General features: G+C 38.9%; 1 pseudogene; it reads right to left on the minus strand.

Annotated features, from left to right (window-relative positions):
* Positions 1-1,006: 1,006 nt before the first annotated feature.
* Positions 1,007-2,238, minus strand: LOC129528174 (putative vomeronasal receptor-like protein 4; annotated as a pseudogene).
* Between the last annotated feature and the right edge of the window lie 7,656 nt (positions 2,239-9,894).

The following is a 9,894-nucleotide window of genomic DNA, read 5'->3' on the forward strand; positions in this document are numbered from 1 at the left end:
TATTACAGCACTATTGACAATGGCCAAGATATGGAATCAATCACAGTGCCCATCAAAGAATAAATGGATAAGACAACATGGTATGTAAACATAATGAAATACTATTTGGCCACAAATATATGGCATATTAAAATAAATGGCAGAATACAATTCTGCCATTTAAGACAACATAGATGAACCTGAAGGACATTATGTTAAGTGAAATAAGCCAGACATAGAGAGACAAATAACACAGGAATTTATTAAATGTGGAATCTAAGCAAGCTTATCTCTTAGAAGTAGAGAGTAGAATGGTGGTTACCAGAGCCTGCGGTGGTTAGTGGGGAGGACAGGATGGAAAGATGTTGGTCAAAGGAAACATAATTATTATTAGATAGAAGCAATATATTTTACAAGATCTGTTATGCAGCACGGCAGCCATACTTAATTATGATATATTGCAGTCCTGAAAAATGAAAAGGTAGTTGATGTTAAGTGTTGTCACCACAAAAAACAATAACTTTTAGATCATGCATTTGTTAATTAGCTAGATTTAATCATTTTATAATCTATATGTAATTCAAAACATACATAATAAACTTACACAATGTTATTTTCAATTAAAAACAAATTTTAAAATTATGCTTAAAAATTTTTTTATTCAAGCTAGAATTTGAATATAGCTAAATATCTTCAATAAATAAGAAAAATTAAAATAATTTCAAAAATTAAAACTAAGAGATTTGCTTGCCAATAGGAGCTGCGTAAGAGTGTACTCAAGAAGAAAATAACATTTTCCTGTATAAAGGTAAAATTAAAATGAAGGGGTGAGAGACAGACCTTGAGAATACAAAATCATAGTGGACATTGAATTGAGGAAAGCACAAAGTTCTTGGCACCAAAAAATTAAAAGATATTGAGATATTATAAAAGTACAATTCACATGTTTTATTTAAATCAGAAAGAAAATTATGTGCTTTTTGTATAATTTATTTGATTACAAAGAAATAATTTTTAGAAAATTTTATCACCAACTTGTTAAAAATAGATGGCACTTCCATTGCAACTTTTGCAGAATATTGATGATTCTTTTATCAGATCTGATTAGCACCAGAGGACTGACAGTGGCATGGGCATTGACCAAAAACTTGTGGACACCATAGGTGACAGGGCCAATTACCCATAACAGCATTGCGGATGATGAGAGGATGAAGTCCACTGAGTACATCAGCACAAAGAAATTCACCAGCATCAGGATGGTCTTGGTGGCCATTTTCACTAGAGAGGTCCTTAATATAAGGCTGCTGCTGTGAAAGTGCTGGGAGTGCCTCTGATGCCTGGACAAAAGAATGACCATGTATATAATTGAGAGCAGCGTGATTCCTATGAAGAAGGCATCTCTGGATAATGACAGCATAAGAAATAGCGCCCTGATGAGGACATTCATTGGGAAAAATGTGCAATATTTGCTGATATTCAAAATCATCTGGGTCATTGGAATAACCTACAGTGTAGATTATCATGTCACTACTGAAAGACAAATTGTTAAACCAAAAAACGAATAAGCCCAGGATATCGTATTTTGTAAATGTATGTTTAAATCTCACCAACCAGGAGGTGCTGGGGCTGATGGTAATGGCCTGGAGCATGCTCAGGAGGCAGGTGGTGCAGATTGAGAGGCCCCTCATCACCTTGTGCAAATAGAAGAAAGCTTTAGGCCGGGCGCGGTGGCTCACGCCTGTAATCCCAGCACTTTGGGAGGCCGAGGCGGGTGGATCACGAGGTCAGGAGATCAAGACCATCCTGGCTAACACGGTGAAACTCCGTCTCTACTAAAAAATACAAAAAAATTTAGCCGGGCGTTGTGGCAGGCGCCTGTAGTCCCAGCCACATGGGAGGCTGAGGCAGGAGAATGGCGTGAACCCGGGAGGTGGAGTTTGCAGTGAGCTGAGGTCGTGCCACTGCACTCCAGCCTGGGCAACAGAGTGAGACTCCATCTCCAAAAAAAAAAAAAAAAAAGAAAGCTTTACATCTAAAGTTATTCTGAAAATTCAGTGACTCAAACATGTCTGGAGACAAAAACTCCATTGCAGTGAAGAGCATTACTAGGTGGACAAAGGCCAAATGACAGGTGACCAGGTCATGGGTCTTAGGCCTGTGATCCTGAAAGAATGTAAAAATGTGGAAGAGAAGATGGAAGATGTTGGCTGAGATTCTAATGCTAGCTTGACAATTAAAGGCATTTTTAAAAGATAACATAAGTGAAAACTGTGTTCATCCTAATGGCATAGAAGAAACATATTTTGTAGATCTGAAAAAAAATGACTTCATATCATCAATGTTCTTTCTTCAGTGTTTGAAATTATTACCATCATTATTATTTTTATTTTACTCACTTATTCTTGATTAACCTTGATGCTAAATTCTTGATAATATACCCCCTGCACTCTTTTCTAAGCCAAATAATTATATATATATATATAATTATTACTCTCTATATATAATGAATACATTTACAATCATGCCTGTATAGGGTGCACACTATCTATATTCCTAATGCCCTTTGCCCTCCATCTTTAGAAATCAATTTTTGTTATTTTGTGTTCTCTCATTTTATTTTTAGCACCCAATTCAGTGACAGGCATATAAAATGAATCACATTTGCACAGTTGAATTGAATAAAATGTATGCTAAAGTGGAAAGACTCACTAAAGCAAACAATTAAAAATATATCCAATTGAGTCTTTCTCATGATCTATCACTTTGATACGGTTTATTCTTCACTCTTCCATGGTTTTTGATGCTTATGATTCTACTGGGCCCACCATGATAATTCATAATAGTCTTCTTATTTTTCATCAGCATATCAGCAATTTTGATCCCATTTGCAACCTTATATTCTCTTTGCCATGAATTGTAATGTATTTCCAGTATCTAAGAACTTGGATGCAAATATCTTTTTTAGGGAGTGGGGAACATTATTCTGTTTATCCAAACCCTAATTAACTGTATGTCTTAGAAATGGTCCTGGTGCTTTCCCAGTTTAGTTCACACCCCAGAGACTTATCATGTGAACTCTCTTCATCTCAGAACAAAATTTTTAATATTTGCTTCTCAGTTATCAACAAGATAAACACTACTTTTAATCATTTTATTTCAACCAAGAGGTTGCATTAAAATAGTCACACATGGTTCTTTTTCCTGAGACTTTACTTGATACAGGAATGTCAGTCTCCAATGAGAAAGATAATGCCTCTCAAGTATTCTTGGGATATCCTCAATACCATAATACCTTGTAAAATTTTGCAGAACAATTTTGCAGTTGCCATTTCATGTTATTTGGCCAGGATTCAGGTATCATTGTATCATTTGGCTTTAATCCATGGGTAAAAACAATTTAGCTTCATGCATGAAATATAAAAAACAGTAAATTAGCACAGATTTGGGGGTGTATGAAGGTGTGTCTGGTTATATATTCAAAGTCATTTATCATTACATTGTCCCCTAAATAAAAATATGAAAGGCAATGCAAACATCTTGACACTTAGTATTCTTGTCTAATAAACACAAGTGACTGAGGTAAAAAATATTGCTCTAAAACCACCAGATATGTTTGATTTTATAAAGGAAATATCATCTAGGTGATTAAATGGTTATTACTCTCTCTACAAAACTTTAGTAAGTGAATCCATGTATCATAAATGTCAGAATCAAACAATGAAAAGTTCCCACCAACATGCGTCTGCACCATCAGCATGGTTGAGTTCTGCTGTCAAGTTGAAATCAGAAAAAAAAAAAAAAAAAAAAAACAAGGGGAGGCACCAAGATGGCCAAATAGGAACAGCTCTGGTCTACAGCTTCCAGCACTATCAACACAGAAGACAGATGATTTCTGCATTTCCAACTGAAGTACCTGGAACTGGTTGGACAGTGGGTGTAGCCCACGGAGAGGGTGAGCTGAAGCAGGGTGGGGCATCACCTCATCCAGGAAGTACAAGGGGTTGGGGGATTTCCCTTTCCTAGTCAAGGGAAGCCATGACAGATGGTACCTGGAAAATTGGGACACTTCCACCCTAATACTGCACTTTTCCAACAGTCTTAGCAAATGGCACACAAGGAGATTATATCCCGCACCTGGCTCGGAGGATCACACACCCATGGAGCCTTGCTCACTGCTAGCGCAGCGGTCTGAGATCGAACTGGGAGGCAGCAGACAGGCTGGGGAAGGGGCATCTGCCATTGCTGAGGCTTGACTAGGTAAACAAAGCCACAGGGAAGCTTGAACTGGGTGGAGCCCACCACAACTCAACGAGGACTGCCTGCCTCTGTAGACTCCACCTCTAGGGGCAGAGCATAGCTGAACAAAAGACAGCAGAAACTTTCTACAGCAGAAGTTTCTACAGCCTTAAACTTCCCTGTCTGACAGCTCTGAAGAGAGCAGTAGTTCCCACAGAATGGAGTTTAAGCTCTGAGAATGGACAGACTGCCTCCTCAAGTGTGTCCCTGGCCCCCAAGTAGCCTAACTGAGAGACACCTCCCAGTAGGGGTCAACTGACACCTCATACAGCCAGGTGCCCCTCTGAGACAGAGCTTCCAGAGGAAGGATCAGGCAGCAACATTTGCTGTTCTGCAATATTTGCTGTTCTGAAGCCTCTGCCAGTGATACCCAGGCAAACAGCGTCTGGAGTGGACCTCCAGCAAACTCCAACAGACCTGCAGCTGAGGAATCTGTTAGAAGGAAAACTAACAAACAAAAGCAATAGCATCAACATCAACAAAAAGGACATCCACGCCAAAACCCCATCTGTAGGTCACCATCATCAAAGACCAAAGGTAGATAAAATGATGAAGATGGAGAGAAACCAGAGCAGAGAAGCTGAAAAGTCTAAAAACCACTGCACCTCTTCTCCTCCAAAGTGTCACAGCTCCTCCACAGCAATGGAACAAATCTGGATGGAGAATGACTTTGATGAGTTGACAGGAGTAGGCTTCAGAAGGTTGGTAATAACAAACTTCTCCAAGCTAAAGGAGGATGTTCGAACCCATCGCAAGGAAGCTAAAAACCTTGAAAAAAGATTAGATGAATGGCTAACTGGAATAAACGGCATAGAGAAGACCTTAAATGACCAAATGGAGGTGAAAACAATGGCACAAGAACTACGTGACACATGCACAAGCCTCAGTAGCCGATTTGATCAAGTGGAAGAAAGGGGATCAGTGATTGAAGGTCAAATGAATGAAATGAAGTGAGAAGAGAAGTTTAGAGAAAAAAGAGTAAAAAGAAATGAACAAAGCCTCCAAGAAATATGGGACTATGTGAAAAGACCAAATCTACTTATGATTGGTGTACCTGAAATTGACGGGGAGAATGGAACTAAGTTGGAAAACACTCTTCAGGAAATTATCCAGGAAAACTTCCACAACTTAGCAAGGCAGGCCAACATTCAAATTCGGGAAATACAGAGAACACCACAAAGATACTCTATGAGAAGAGCAACCCTGAGACACAGAATTGTCAGATTCACCAAGGTTGAAATGAAGGAAAAAAGGTTAAGGGCAGCCAGAGGGAAAGGTCGGGTTACCCACAAAGGGAAGCCCATCAGACTAACAGCGGATCTCTCAGCAGAAACTCTACAAGCCAGAAGATAGTGGGGGCCAATATTCAACATTCTTAATGAAAAGAATTTTCAACACAGAACTTCATTTCCAGCCAAACTAAGCTTCGTAAGTGAAGGAGAAAGAAAATCCTTTATAGACAAGCAAATGCTGAGAGATTTTGTCACCACCAGGCCTGCTCTACAAGAGCTCCTGAAGGAAGCAGTAAACAGGGAAAGAACAACCAGTACCAGCCACTGCAAAAACATGCCAAATTGTAAAGACCATCGATGCTAGGAAGAAACTGCATCAACTAATGGGCAAAATAACCAGCTAACATCATAATGACAGGATCAAATTCACACGTAACAATATTAACCTTAAATGTAAATGGGCTAAATGTTCCAATTAAAAAACACAGACTGGCAAATTGGATAAAGAGTCAAGACCCATCAGTGTGCTGTATTCAGGAGACCCACCTGACATGCAGAGACACATATAGGTTCAAAATAAAGGGATGGAGGAAGATCACCAAGTAAATGGAAAACAAAAAACAGCAGGGGTTGCAATCGTAGTCTCAGGAAAAACAGACTTTAAGCCAACAAAGATCAAAAGAGACATAGAAGGCCATTACATAATGGTAAAGGGATCAATTCAACAAGAAGAGCTAACTATCCTAAATATATATGCACCCAATACAGGGGCACACAGATTCACAAAGCCAATCTTTAGAGATGTACAAAGAGACTTAGACTCCCACACAATAATGATGGGTGACTTTAACACCCCATTGTCAACATTAGACAGATCAACGAGACAGAAAGTTAACAAGGATATCCAGGATTTGAACTCAGCTCTGCACCAAGTGGACCTAAGACATCTACAGAACTCTGTACCCCAAATCAACAGAATATACATTCTTCTCAGCACCCCATCTCACTTATACTTAAATTGACCACATAGTTGGAAGGAAAGCACTACACACCAAATGTAAAAGAACAGAAATCACAACAAACTGTCTCTCAGACAACAGTGCAATCAAATTAGAACTCAGGATTAAGAAACTCACTCAAAACGGCCCAACTAGATGGAAACTGAACAACCTACTCCTGAATGACTACTGGGTACATAACGAAATGAAGGCAGAAATAAAGATGCTCTTTGAAACCAAAGAGAACAAAGACACAACATACCAGAATCTCTGGGACACATATAGAGCAGTGTGTAGAGAGAAATTTATAGCACTAAATGCCCACAAGAGAGATCAGGAAAGATCGAAAATCGATTCCCTAACATCACAATTAAAAGAACTAGAGAAGCAAGAGCAAACACATTCAAAAGCTAGCAGAAGGCAAGAAATAACTAAGATCAGAGCAGAACTGAAGGAAATAGAGATACAAAAAGCCTTCAAAAAATCAATGAATCCAGGAGCTGGTTTTTTGAAAACATCGACAAAATAGATAGACCACTAGCAACACTAATAAAGAAGGAAAGAGAGAAGAATCAAATAAACACAATAAAAAATGATAAAGGGGATATCACCACCGATCTCACAGAAATACAAACTACCATCAGAGAATACTATAAACACCTCTATGCAATAAACTAGAAAATCTAGAAGAAATGGATAAATTCCTCGACACATACACCCTCACAAGACTGAACAAGGAAGAACTTTAATCCTTGAATAGACCAATAACAGGCTCTGAAATTGAGGCAATAATTAACAGCCTACCAACCAAAAAATATCCAGGACCAGATGGATTCACAGCCGAATTTTACCAGAGGTACAAAGAGGAGCTGGTACCATTCCTTCTGAAACTATTCCAATCAATAGAAAAAGAGGGAATCCTCCCTAACTCATTTTATGAGGCCAGCATCATCCTGATAACAAAGCCTGACAGAGACACAACAAAAAAAGAGAATTTTAGACCAATATCCCTGATGAACATCGATGCAAAAATCCTCAATAAAATACTGGCAAACCAAATCCAGCATCACATCAAAAAGCTTATCCACCAAGATCAAGTTGGCTTCATCCCTGGGATGCAAGGTTGGTTCAGCGTATGCAAATCAACACACATAATCCAGCATATATACAGAACCAATGAAAAAACCACATGATTATCTCAATAGATGCAAGAAAGGCCTTTGACAAAATTCAACAATGTTTCATGCTAAAAACTCTCAATAAATTAGTTATTGATGGGACGTATCTCAAAATAATAAGAGCTATCTATGACAAACCCACAGCCAATATCATACTGAATGGACAAAAACTGGAAGCATTCCCTTTGAAAACTGGCACAAGACAGGGATGCCCTCTCTCACCACTCTTATTCAACATAGTGTTGCAAGTTCTGGCCAGGGCAATCAGGCAGGAGAAAGAAATAAAGGGCATTCAATCAGGAAAAGAGGAAGTCAAATTGTCCCTGTTTGCAGATGACATGACTGTATATCTAGAAAACCCCATCATCTCAGCCCAAAATCTCCTTAAACTGATAAGCAACTTCAGCAAAGTCTCAGGATACAAAATCAATGTGCAAAAATCACAAGCATTCTTATACACCAATAAAAGACAAACAGCGAGCCAAATCATGAGTGAACTCCCATTCACAATTGCTTCAAAGAGAATAAAATACCTAGGAATCCAACTTACAAGGGACGTGAAGGACCTCTTCAAAGAGAACTACGAAATACTGCTCAATGAAATAAAAGAGGATACAAACAAATGGAAAAACATTCCATGCTCATGGGTAGGAAGAATCAATATCGTGAAAATGGCCATACTGCCCAAGGTAATTTATAGATTCAATGCCATCCCCATCAAGCTACCAATGACTTTCTTCACAGAATTGGAAAAAACTACTTTAAAGTTCATATGGAACCAAAGAAGAGCCTGCATTGCCAAGTCAATCTTAAGCCAAAAGAACAAAGCTGGAAGCATCACGCTACCTGACTTCAAACTATACTACAAGGCTACAGTAACCAAAACAGCATGGTACTGGTACCAAAACAGAGATATAATCCAATGGAACAGAACAGAGCCCTCAGAATTAATGCCACGAATCTACAACCATCTGATCTTTGACAAACCTAACAAAAACAAGCAATGGGGAAAGGATTCCCTATTTAATAAATGGTGCTGGGAAAACTGGCTAGCCATATGTAGAAAGCTGAAACTGGATCCCTTCCTTACACCTTATACAAAAATTAATTCAAGATGGATTAAAGACTTACATGTTAGACCTAAAACCATAAAAACCTAGAAGAAAGCCTAGGCAATACCATTCAGGACATAGGCGTGGGCAAGGACTTCATGTCTAAAACACCAAAAGCAATGGCAACAAAAGCCAAAATTGACAAATGGGATCTAATTAAACTAAAGAACTTCTGCACAGCAAAAGAAACCACCATCAGAGTGAACAAGCAACCTACAGAATGGGAGAAAATTTTTGCAACCTACTCATCTGACAAAAGGCTAATATCCAGAATCTACAATGAACTCAAACAAATTTACAAGAAAAAACAAACAACCCCATCAACAAGTGGGCGAAGGATATGAACAGACACTTCTCAAAAGAAGACATTTATGCAGCCAAAAAACACATGAAAAAATGCTCATCATCACTGGCCATCAGAGAAATGCAAATCAAAACCACAATGAGATACCATCTCACACCAGTTAGAACGGCAATCATTAAAAAGTCAGGAAACAACAGGTGCTGGAGAGGATGTGGAGAAATAGGAACACTTTTACACTGTTGGTGGGACAGTAAACTAGTTCAACCATTGTGGAAGTCAGTGTGGCCATTCCTCAGGGATCTAAAACTAGAAATACCATTTGACCCAGCCATCCTGTTACTGGGTATATACCCAAAGGATTATAAATCATGCTGCTATAAAGACACATGCACACGTATGTTAATTGTGGCACTATTCACAATAGCAAAGACTTGGAACCAACCCAAATGTCCAACAATGATAGACTGGATGAAGGAAATGTGGCACATATACACCATGGAATACTATGCAGCCATAAAAAATGATGAGTTCATGTCCTTTATAGGGACATGGATGAAGCTGGAAACCATCATTCTCAGCAAACTATCGTAAGGACAAAAAACCAAACACCACATGTTCTCACTGATAGGTGGGAATTGAACAATAAGAACACATGGACACAGGAAGGGGAACATCACACACCGGGGACTGTCGTGGGGTGGGGGGAGCGGGGAGGGATAGCATTAGGAGATATATCTAATGCTAAATGAGAAGTTAATGGGTGCAGCACACCAACATGCCACATGTATACATATG

Source organism: Gorilla gorilla, chromosome 17 (assembly GCF_029281585.2).
Source record: "Gorilla gorilla gorilla isolate KB3781 chromosome 17, NHGRI_mGorGor1-v2.1_pri, whole genome shotgun sequence".
Taxonomy (NCBI): domain Eukaryota; kingdom Metazoa; phylum Chordata; class Mammalia; order Primates; family Hominidae; genus Gorilla; species Gorilla gorilla.